Genomic DNA, 12044 nt, shown 5'->3' with positions numbered 1-12044 from the left:
GGCCTAATAGTAGGAGAGGAGACCCGTAATTTATTCAAACATCGCTAAAATCATCATCATTCATCGAGGCGCAAACGATCCGTTGCACGATCTCGTCTACATGAAGAATTAATACCTAGTGGGGAGGTGATTGTTGGTGTCCAAATAGAATGAGGCCTTCTCTCACGATGAAAAATCCTTCAAAATGTTATTTCAAATACTGTTTATGATTCGATAATTCATAACATTCAAATGTAACTATGAAGTGTAAGATGGAGCCAACTTTCTTTCACTCGAGTGCTCATGTGTTCTATGTGATATGATGGACTTGCACTATAAAGATACGTCAAATCAGTAGGCTAATGATGGGGGGGGGGGGGTGCTTTATCGCCATGAGATAAACCTGCAATTATTTCTAAAAATTGTACTGTTTAATTTATTGTGGATCTTTCTACCGATGAAATATCGAAACACAAAGAATATCTCCATGAATAATGGGAAGGTTAAGTCAGAGATGGACAGTGATGACGAGTCTTTCTTCATTAATGCATGATTGGCAGGCAGAGGTCATTACCAAAGTAAGTGTTCAATTAATGGCCATTAGCTCTCAGAAGAACGACCTTGTCGCTTCATTTCACCAATTCATTTTCATGCGGATGGTCATAAGTTAATGTTGGGGGATGAGAGGGTATTCTAAGTTTGTTATGTGGTTTGAAAATTATTGTTTAGCGATTAGTCACCAACATCAACGTCAACGCAACCACAATACAGACCATTACCACCACCACTACTACTACTACCACCACCACAACCACCACCACTACTACTACTATTACTACTACTACTACTACTACTAATAGTAATATAAAAATTCCCACTACTACCACTATGCTGCTGATGCTAATACTACAAATTCTGTCATGGTTGGCGCCAGGGTATTTAAAACAGTGTGTCAGCAGGGCACATGAGGAGCTACATTTTTAATTGGAAAATAAATTTAGGATATTGTTAAACTCTACCACTCAGATCCTCCTCACTACGACTACCACTTGAACCTGGATAGAGAGTGGCAGTGTCTTTTTGTTCTACAGTGGACGAATTTGAACTTGTGACTCACATTTTGGGGTGTTACATGTATCCATGGAATCACACAAAATGTATCAAACATGATACATTCTCTTCAGATACATGAACAAAATGTAAAATCTAACACTTTGTTGTACGAAGGGGCCAATTACATGAAAGGGCCTTTGCAAGGACCGTCTTTTGCGTCGCCCATTTATCATGATACGCTGTATGAGGTGCCTTTTAACGATAAGTTCTAATCCATTAACATTATTCAACTCGTTTAAAACTGATTTTTATATACTTAAATAAATACATCATTTCGGAGCAATGGTTTTGTTCACTTCAATGGACAGATTAAATATGTTTGCTGATAATTTCATTTAAAAGCGTCACATACAGCGCACCATAAAAAATGGGCGACACAAAAGATGAAGATGAAGACTCTTTCATGTAATTGGCCGATGAATTCTAAAGCAACTTTCAAGACTCTTTCATTTGCTTAACTGGGAATAAGAGGACTGAAAGGGAAAAGACACTGAGCAAGATACCTGCCAAAGACCACAGCTAAATGTTGATCTGATTATTTTCAAAGCACCTTGGTATATATGCCTACATGAGAACACAGGAGGAATGCACTAAAGTGTAGTATACACATATATTTTTCGAAATAATACTTTTATACATCATACATTGATCATAAATTATTGTTCACATTATCACAATAAATCATTCATGAATTTGACCAAAAAAAACATGAATTGCATAAATATTGAACTTCAATGCATATATCAATTCACAAGAATAATTGAAATGTGAATGAGCTTTAAAACAACTTGGGCTTGGTTTCATACATTTTGGTGAATAAAGAAATTACCATGTCCTGTAACTAATATCCCAATATTAACCCATTTGACAGTGAGGCCACTTATATGCAGACTGCGGTCTATGAGATACATAACTAACATGTTTCATATGGGTTATACGAAAGATACCCATCATTGCAACATTCCTTGAAAATTGAAGATCAAGGATTCCATGGAACTTTACCATATACGGCAGTTAACATTATTGTGACTTTATGAATCAGGGCCCATGAGTCCTGTAACTAACCATTAATTATAACTTTATCATCAATGGAAACTACCAATATAATAATTCTCAACATCCAGTTAAGATCAAGGTTTCAATAAAAGTTACCACTGATGGCAAAATCACATCAGCTTACAGGAATGTTTTTGAACATCTAAGGCATAATCAATGCATAAAGAAGTTCTTATACATCTATAAAATATTATTTATTTATACATATTTACAATCTTTATATATAAAAATAATTATCAACATATTTACATGAAAATGCATATGGTATGCAAAAAGTTTTGAGATATCAATTTGGATGGAATCATAACATGGCAAACTTGAATACTTCATTTTGCATACATACATTATACTAGTATTATGTTATGAAAGACACAATGGTTCACATAAATACGTAATCTTTGAACAACATACAGTTCTATCAGTTCTATACAGATCTATCCAAACATGATGAAGGTACAATGACAATCGCAATGAATAAAACTGTCATCAGTGGATTTGCTGAACATTAATTTTCATTGATTTCTAAGAATTAATTGCACATGTAACTGATAAGTGTGGTTATGTGTGTCAAAATGAGAGAATTCATTATTAAACAATTAAATACAGATTGATGATATGAATTGATCACTATTAAACCTCTCCCACAGAATCAAACTTGTTAAATATAAATAATAAACTCGTTTTAGTATAAATTCTCAAGTTAATTTCAATGAAAATAGATTGCTAATATGTTTACTAACTCAGTTCGATTATGACATCACTGACATCTGGAATCATTCATTGCAGCTATGCCTTACTTTAGCGCACATCAAACTTTACATCACAGTAAAAATACCTCCTGATTATCCGAGTGTTCACACATACCACATAAATATGGAATCAAATCATTTGGAAGAAGATACTCTTTCAGGCAATATATAAAGAATATATGTCCATGGCACATCCTTAAATTTTGAATTTTTTGAGGTGTCAAGTTTTTTTCCTTCTTTTTTTGACTCCATGATATATCGTAAATATAAACACAATCTTTAGACACAAGGAATCCTTTATCAAGTTAATAATTTCTAGGTTCTATGAAAAGTCCAAGGACTTTAATCTAGTTTCCCTCGTTTGATCAATTGCTATATCAGTGGATATCAATCAATATCTATCAACAACTGAATGTTTCATAAGGCAAGCTTGTCCATACATTGCTTCCTTTTAAATGACAAAGGTTGTTGTACTTTTTCAATACAAGGTTAGTTAGTTTTCATAGTATCAAGGTTGACACAATGTACAACGGTGTTTATACAATTTTGAACATTGGAAACATTTGATCTTATTTCTTAAACTTTCTTTCCTTCTGTTTGTTCTGTAATTTCATGAACGCTTCTTCGTACAGGATATCATGATAAGGTATTTCAACCAATTAATTAATAAATAAACTTAAAAACTTTTGAATGCACTTCAAAACCTCTTGAAAATGCAGTTTGTTTGGAATAACCTTCAGTTGGTTTGATCAGTATGCATAGAAATTGAATATTTTGCCTAAAATAGACAATCAAGCCTATTCCCCCATTCTCAAGGCACACAAGATTGACTGATTAAAAAAATGAGTATATTACCTCCACAATAAACCTGGGACTATTCTCCTTGATGATATCATCATGAAGACATAACACGCTTTGAGGCTCTTACCAAGGAGCATTTCATATTTTTCATCCAGCAACAAGTTGTCATATCTGATAAATTTGAATTTGATTGGCTGAGAAGCATAGTTCATATGAAATGCTTCCTGACACAAATGATAATTGCACTGAAACCTTGGTAAATATGTAACTGGAAGATGCCTTCTGGAATTCATGAAAATCACCTTCTACACTTAAGGTTTCAGTCTGGCATTGTTTTTCCTGTCGACATCATCATGGGGAACCTCCTAATATCGAGGTACATGTAATGTTCTGATGACCTGCTTGTACTAAAGACCTTGCACTTGTGACCCAGAGATTGGAGGATCTCCTATATCAGCAACAACACATTGCAGAGTACTACTTAATGCCATCATACAGAGGAAACATCACACTTTGGGATTGCCTGATGACATCATAGTGCAGTTAAATCACATTTTGAGGTTGTGTTCTGATGACCTGGATGCTGATCGCATTGAAACCTTGGTTATGTGACCGGGAGATGCATTCTGGGATTGGCGTGGATCATCATCATCATCAATGATGGCAGGAGAGTGTCTGAGTGAAGAGCCAGGTGGTGTATGAGGTGGAGATGGATGGAGTCTTGACTGGGAATCTGGAAATGGGTAGGGGAAAACACACACACACAAAAACAAAAACAAAAACAAATAGATTAAAATATACTGGAATACCCATTTATTGTCTTTATTATAGAGTGTAAGAGGCCATCTCACAAATGTAAAAGAACAAGATGTTGGTTCAATTTGCTGTTTTCTTGATATTTTTCTGAAAACGAAAATTAGAAAGGAAATATATCAAGTATCTAGGTAATCCAAATTTATTGATAATTAAAAAGAACATATGAATGTGTATGAATGATATAGAAAAGGATTCTGTCCAATAAACATTTGCCACACAATGTTGAGGTTTTTTGTGAAGCAACAAAGATTTAACATGCTACTTTCTGATTCAATTATCTAGTTGTGAGAAAACAAATATATAATTCACAAATCCTCTCATGTTAAGTGAAAACCAAGTTGTAGGACAATCATTTACATCACCTAAGAAGGTTGTGGTAAATGTGATATATCTTAAGGATTTTGTTATATCTATCTTTAACAATTTTATAAATAAAAGATACTGGTATTGTAAGTAAAAGAAAAGAGAACAGAGTTAGAAAATACTGTGCAAACAGGAACAATATCAAAATATTTAAAATAGTATATAAGTACATAATGCATTAGAATGTATGCATTATACTTTCAAATGAAATCTAAGACAACTTCTGAAAGGTAGATAATACAGATTGCCCTTTAAAAGTTCCCATTAAGAATATTCATCTTAGACACAAATATTTTGTAGAAATCCATTTGCAGGATATTTTCTCTATCTCTTTTAAAACATTCTGTGGTATAGGTAAAAAATATATGATGATTAACTATTCATCAGAGAAGTACCTCAAACCAAACCCACGCATCTTCCATTGTCACAAGTCACAAACATTTCATAATCTTGGCTTCAAGCCTACCTGGCAGAACCAGCAGGCACCTACACAACAGTTCTTTCACACAGTACCTGCTAAACTTTTTAATAGCACCTCTATTCAAATGTCATTCTATCCCACACACTAGATGATCAATATCTCCCAAACTGCAAATGCTGGCAAAAATTAGACTCGGGCGTGACAGAGAGAAGCATGGTGTAGTCAAGAAGGAAAAAAGAACGGGGAAAAAGACATTCAGTAATCGCTGTAATTGGGCCCCAGAATCGTGAGTGTGCTTGGGCATTCAACAAGCCTCCATCCATCGACACTTCATGAGAGAGGAGAGAAGTGATATGCCCAGTGAATTGCAGAAAAGCATGTTCCTAAACAAAATGACCCATTTTCACAAAGAATGGTTCCAGATCAACAGTCTGTACACAGATGCCTTTTAAACTTACACCGAAGAAAATGTCTATATGCGATCACATCTACATGCTATTACTAAACCAAACTCACTCTATCCAAAAGCTTATTGAAAATCAGAAATATTCTATTATCATAAAAATTCAAGTCGGATATAAAATTGAATTGCATTTTATCATGAATTGAAAGAAACCAATTGTTAAAACTAGAATAATAATTAGATAATAATAACAATCCAAAAAAAAATTGTTTTATGAAAAGAAGAACGTGAAACTGGTCAATGAAAGTGAGAGGAAAATTTAATTAAATTTAATCTTTGAGTTAGTGTGAACACAAATTATACTGTACTTGCTCTGAGTTCACAAATCTCATTTTTATCTTAAAGATTTTTATCTTTTTAAAGATCTTTTATCTTAAAGATTGTTATCATTCATGCTCCCTTAAAGAATTATTGCAAATTATGATGGGTGCATAAAACAGAGATGTTCTATCCATCACTTATGCATACATAATCTTTTCATTTGACAAGATACATTTAAAATCTGACACATTTAAAATGCAAAAATTCCCTCCCTGCTAGTGGATAGAATTAGAAATACCATGACTATTTTTTTTTCATAATGTTTGTTAAAATCAGAGTAGATTTCCTGGAGTGTAACTACATGCAAATAATTAATGTAAACTTAGCTTCATATAAACATTGTCTTTAGTTTCTTAAAGGCTCCTGTTTTCAAGTGTTAAGAAATAGAAACATTTCCTGTTTTCATACTATTCAAATTTCCTGTACTTTCATAGTCTGTGATCATATTTACAGAGACAGACAGGTTTGTAATGTAAATGGGGAAAGATGGGGGAAAGTTAATCTCAATGTAAGTTCATACCCCCACTAGCTTGTGACTGCGGGATTGGGCAGTTCTTTGAGCACCTGCGGCTTCTTCACCGTCACAATGATGACCAATCCTTAGAGGAGGTCACATGAAGCATTTAGCTTGGCTACCAGGTATGAGGGCTTTGTAAAGTAAGAGGGTAAGCGATGCCTCCTATCACAAGTACCTCTTCATTTTGCCAGATATCAACCCTTATGAGCCACACTATACAAGGAATATATTCTTCCTTCCTTATCCTCCCACTGGATGCCTATGTACTATGCCGCTAACAAAATGAGCCTTACTGGAAAAATCCCCGGCATGACCTGTTTGAAAAAGGACGTCATGTTACCCTCGACAAATATTGGCGATGATCGACTGATGCAGCCTGGGAGATGATCCGTTGGGAGGGAGGTGTTGCGCATAATTGAAAACTCTTATAGGTTTTGGAGAGGCAAGACCATCTTTACTGTGATGAATGTCAGAGGCAATGATCGGCCTCTCCTACACACTTAGCACTCCAAATTCCTACCTCAGCTTCAAAAATGATTCACTGAGGTAAAATGACAATCAATAAATGAGTGGCTTCATATTTTGTTTCCTGAACCTCTACTAGAGTAATCATAAAGTAAACTGCGTAAATTCAGAAAGTCATCATAGATTATTAACTAAATTTGATCTTTTTAGTTCAGGTAGTCAATATACTTTTTATATTAATTAGTATTACAACTGATGATATATTAAATAAATAATAATACACCTAAACACAGACAGAAAAAGAAGAGACGTATGTTGAAATAAACCTCTATATAGAAAACCCACACAAGTTAACCTATTTCAACCCTAAACTGTTGACATTCACATAGGATTCCAATTATAATATGTAATAACTCATTCAGTTGCTCTTGTTCTTCTATTGTTTGTTATTGAAACTTTGCCACCTTAACTTAATGAGTCACAACTGGGTAATTAAAAGAATATCTTCTGCAACTTAAGAGAGGCGCGATAGCTCAGTCGGTAGAGGGGGGGATTCGTATTCCGGTGATCCGGGTTCGATTCCCACTTGGTGCGCTAGTGCCCTTTGCTAAGGCATTAATCCTCATTACCAGGTCCTTCGGAGAGGACCTTAAGCCGTCGGTCCTCTGGTTGTTTGCTTACAAGCATTCATGCTTTCTTAGCATTCAGGTAAAAAATCCCAACCAACCACAACCAATAGAGGTGTCACAATAAAGTTTACATAGATTATATATTGCATATCCAGTTCAATAAAGAACTTCGGTGCATAGATTGGAAGTTCAGAAAATGAAGATCTTGCAATATAATTCCAGTAATTACAATGAAAGAGGAATAGCATATTAAATGCAAGGCACGAATCTACCATAATAGATCATGGTGCTTCTTATACATTGCTAAAGAACAAAATAAATATAAATAGGAGAGAAGATAAGAAGAAACACTACTAAAGAAATAGAGAGAAAAGAATGGGAAAGGGGAAATGGAAAGGGAATATCTTTTATTTCTGAAGATATTTTTCCTTATTTTCTTTCTCCCTGTCTTGGCTTCGTTCTCCCTCTTTCCTCTCTATATTCCCTTTCCTATAATACTATTCTCTGTATCTATTTGAGTCCTTTCCCTTACACTTTTCTTATTCATTTTCCTTCTCTGTCCCTCTTTCTTTCTTTACTTTAGCGTTTTATCGTTTTTTGTAGTATAGGCCTAGGTACATGGAAAATTTTAATTGATCAGTTATTGTCTTGCTTAAATGTTTTATACTAATTGTTCTTATGTTGAATGTATTTATATATATATATAATTCATTTTCTATCTCATATAGGATATTCATATCGTTATGTAGTGTCAATCATAATTGACAATATTTTGTCTCCTATGTTCTTCATGTCACTCTCCTATTCTTCACCACTTTCTGTTTTTCTCTCTACCTCACTCAATTTTCTCTTTCTATTTGGAGATCATACCCCCTCTCTCCCTCCCTTTCTTTCCATTACTCTCATTTCTCTTTCTCTCTCTCCCTCTTCCCCATTGCTTATTTCTCCCTTCCTCAATCTTCTATTAATGAGATACGTCTTTTAATTGGATCTAAGTTTTGATATAGAATACTGTAATTACGTTTTTTGTTCATTTGCTTTGTTATATTGTACTTCATGAATTTTTGTAAATTGACCCATACAGCATGTGCTGCTGGTCAATATTTATGTGCATATATACCAATAAATAAATAAATGAATAAATAAATAAATTCACACAAAAGCTCAAAGTTCAGTAAGACAAATGATGGACAGATTGACAGACTGAAAGAGATGAAACAAAACCTGAACTGGTGAGGAAGCTGAGATTGAAGAGAGAAGGAAAGAGAGGAAGACTGATGAAGAGAGAAAGTGAGAGAAAAAGAGAATGAGAGAGAGAGAGAGAGATAAACAAGGGAATGAGAGAGAAAAAGGGCAGTGAGAGAGAATGAGAGGGGACATTGAATAGAATATGAGGCTAATTAACCTGCTGGTTTGAAATGACTCCTAAAAAATGAGGATAATTCGTTTAACAATTTACAAATATACCTGTTATATACTGTTTATCAACAAGAAAATGTTCAAATTGCCAGTTCTAGTGCTACCTCCTCTGGCAATCTTTTTTGCTTTGTACCACATCAGCTTGTTGATTATTAAAATTGTCCTTTCATACCCCCAAGTCCAGCTTCTGAAGGCATTCCAGATTGACATTATTTCATTACTCTACAATGCTGACCATTTTGCATCGAGGGCAGGTGACTGCAAAGAGGTGCAAGAACGAAATCATATACAGTCACACGTAGATACAAGAAGAGGTAAACAAAGACACTTTCATCAGTAATGTATCAAATGTATAAAAAAAATACTTTTGGCAAAACTACAGGAAAAACAGTAGAGAAAAACAGGATTGGAGTAAATAAAAAAGTAAATAAAGGCTATATAAAAAGAGGAAATATAGTCAGGTGATTAATTATGGGAATATAGAAAGGGCATGAAGAATGAAAGTAAAGAGAGAGAGAGAGGATGAGAAGAAGAGAAAAAGATTGAGAGAGAGGGAGTTGGGAGTTAGTAGATGGAGTAGAAGAAATCAAATTGATTTATCAGCTTTAATTTGCACTTATTAATAAGATTTTAAGCTCAATATTCTGTAACTTTTCAACTAGGTGCACACTATTACCCTGCTATTCTCATTCATGCCATGAAAACCATACAAGCAAATGATTAAGGACATTAAGATGAAGGGGAAATTTCCCTTCCATTCCCCTCTGATGGTTGAGTAAACCTCCTCTAGGGAGTAAAGGAAATCCAATTCACTCCTACTTCTCTATTTACCTGCAGAGCTTTGATTCTCAACAAGGGAAGACCAGGACAATCATGGGGGAAAAAAAAGAAGAAGCAACCTTTCCTATTCATTGACAATGGCCATCTTGATGATTCTCAACAACCGTGTTGCATTTCACCACCACCAGGAGGCTCAGGTTTCCATGGTAATGATCCAGCATCTACTGCTCCAATTTTAGGTACCAACACTACCCCAGTTTCTCCCCTAACAGGAGGAGTGAGTTAATCTGTGTCAGAATCGGCCAGAATCGACGAGGGAGGAGAGGGGGAAAAGGCCAGTTACGATGAAGAACAGAATTGTGTTTATTGATTTTTGCGTGGTAAACTTGTGACACTGTACTATGTTTGGGAAATGATACTTGAACGAAGCTTATGTTCTGAGGCAAGGGAATGTTCCCTGTGCTGTTGTAGTTTCAACTGACAATGATGAAAATCTGGTTAATTTTTACTCTACATTTAGACTTGTAGGGATATCTATTTGTACTTCACTTCTGGTAGAAATGCTTGCTAGTTGCAACACTTTGAAAATCCTATGATTTTAAGAGTCTTAAGCATATAAGTCATTTTTTTTAAAGTTCCCTTTTTCGAGCAAAGTTTCAAAACTAAATTAAGATAATATATCTTGTTTTATCTCTGTGATGTTGTTAATGGAAAGGGAGCCACCATTATGTTCTGAAATTTCTTAAGTGTAAGATGCCACATGGAAAACATTATTCAAAGTAAACCTAAAAACTGGAAAACATCTGACAATATACATCAAAAGTACTGCATACTTCTTGAAACCACCAATGGGTTGAATCAACAACAGTACTGTGTACATGCAATTATTATGCAAGGATTTATTCAATGCTGCTCTTTAACACAGATATCAATTACAGGGTATGGTACACCAGACTCTTCATGCCTGGGCTACTATCATAATTGAATGTATGAATGTATAATACAAGAAAAATAATGTGGGTCATGTCCATTGGATGTTGACAACAGACAAACTTGAGTCATTCTTGACACACTTGGAATAGGAAAACACCTTTTGATGTAGACCCAATCAATCGTTAGGCGAATTCATCAATTAATATGATGGTGGATATGAACTTCACTTCATCCTGCTCTTTATTAACTATTGAAAAATGTGATACCCAGGAGGTCAGTCAAACAGTTTATAATTATGCTTCACATATTTGAACTTTTGATAAAACATTTTGAAAAAAGGGATACCCAGGAGGTAGGCTATCCTTTTTTTTTAAACATCATAAGAATATATGATCCATATTTTGCAAATTGGGTGAGGAAGACAGGGACACATTAGGAAGCCGAGGGCTCAATCTGAAGCTATTTAAGGCACCGTAGCTAAAAAGGAATAATTTTGCTTTTGAAAATGTAAGAGATATTGCAGATTTACTGCAATACATTAATTAATGTACATGTATCTACTGATCACTAATCCAAACTAGGCAGTCAATATTGATATATTCAATAAAAAGTATCACAAATTGTACCCACCACACCCCAGCAGGCTACCCTCCTGTTGACGCTTAAAACACATGAGGCTGAATGCATTTTTCTCTTTCCTGTGAGTGGGGAAAAAGAGCTGATGAGCTTAAACCTGGTCCAGACTAAATTCTAACAATCTTACAGGCCCTTGACATAGATCATGCTGGCTCTTTCCCAAAGGTTTAGAAGAGATGGTAATTCAAAGAAAAGGTGTAAGGATATGGAACAACATGCAATACACTCAGTACCACAAAATAGACCACAACAAGCCCAGGAGAACAAAATAATGTCTCACTCTATAATGTGATTTGATATACTTCAGCTAGACAGACTGAAAAGCCTTGCCCTTTCCATAGCACTTCTTAGCATTAGCAGTTAATTTACAGTTTCTGTGAAATCATAATAACATATCTAACAAAAAGATATGTATAAAAGAAATGCGCAAGACCTTGGCAATAAAGTAAAAAAGTAGACCAGGGGCCCATTTCATAAAGAGTTGCTATCATAGCAAGCTGCTATGATAGCAACTCTGGTAGAATAACAGCTTTTACTTGCTTTGCTAGCAACTTTGCATTTCATAAAAGGACATTAGCGAATT

This window comes from Lytechinus pictus, chromosome 3 (genome assembly GCF_037042905.1).
Source record: "Lytechinus pictus isolate F3 Inbred chromosome 3, Lp3.0, whole genome shotgun sequence".
Lineage (NCBI taxonomy): Eukaryota > Metazoa > Echinodermata > Echinoidea > Temnopleuroida > Toxopneustidae > Lytechinus > Lytechinus pictus.
The sequence above is the reverse complement of the archived record's forward strand: the minus strand, read 5'-3'. Positions refer to the sequence as shown.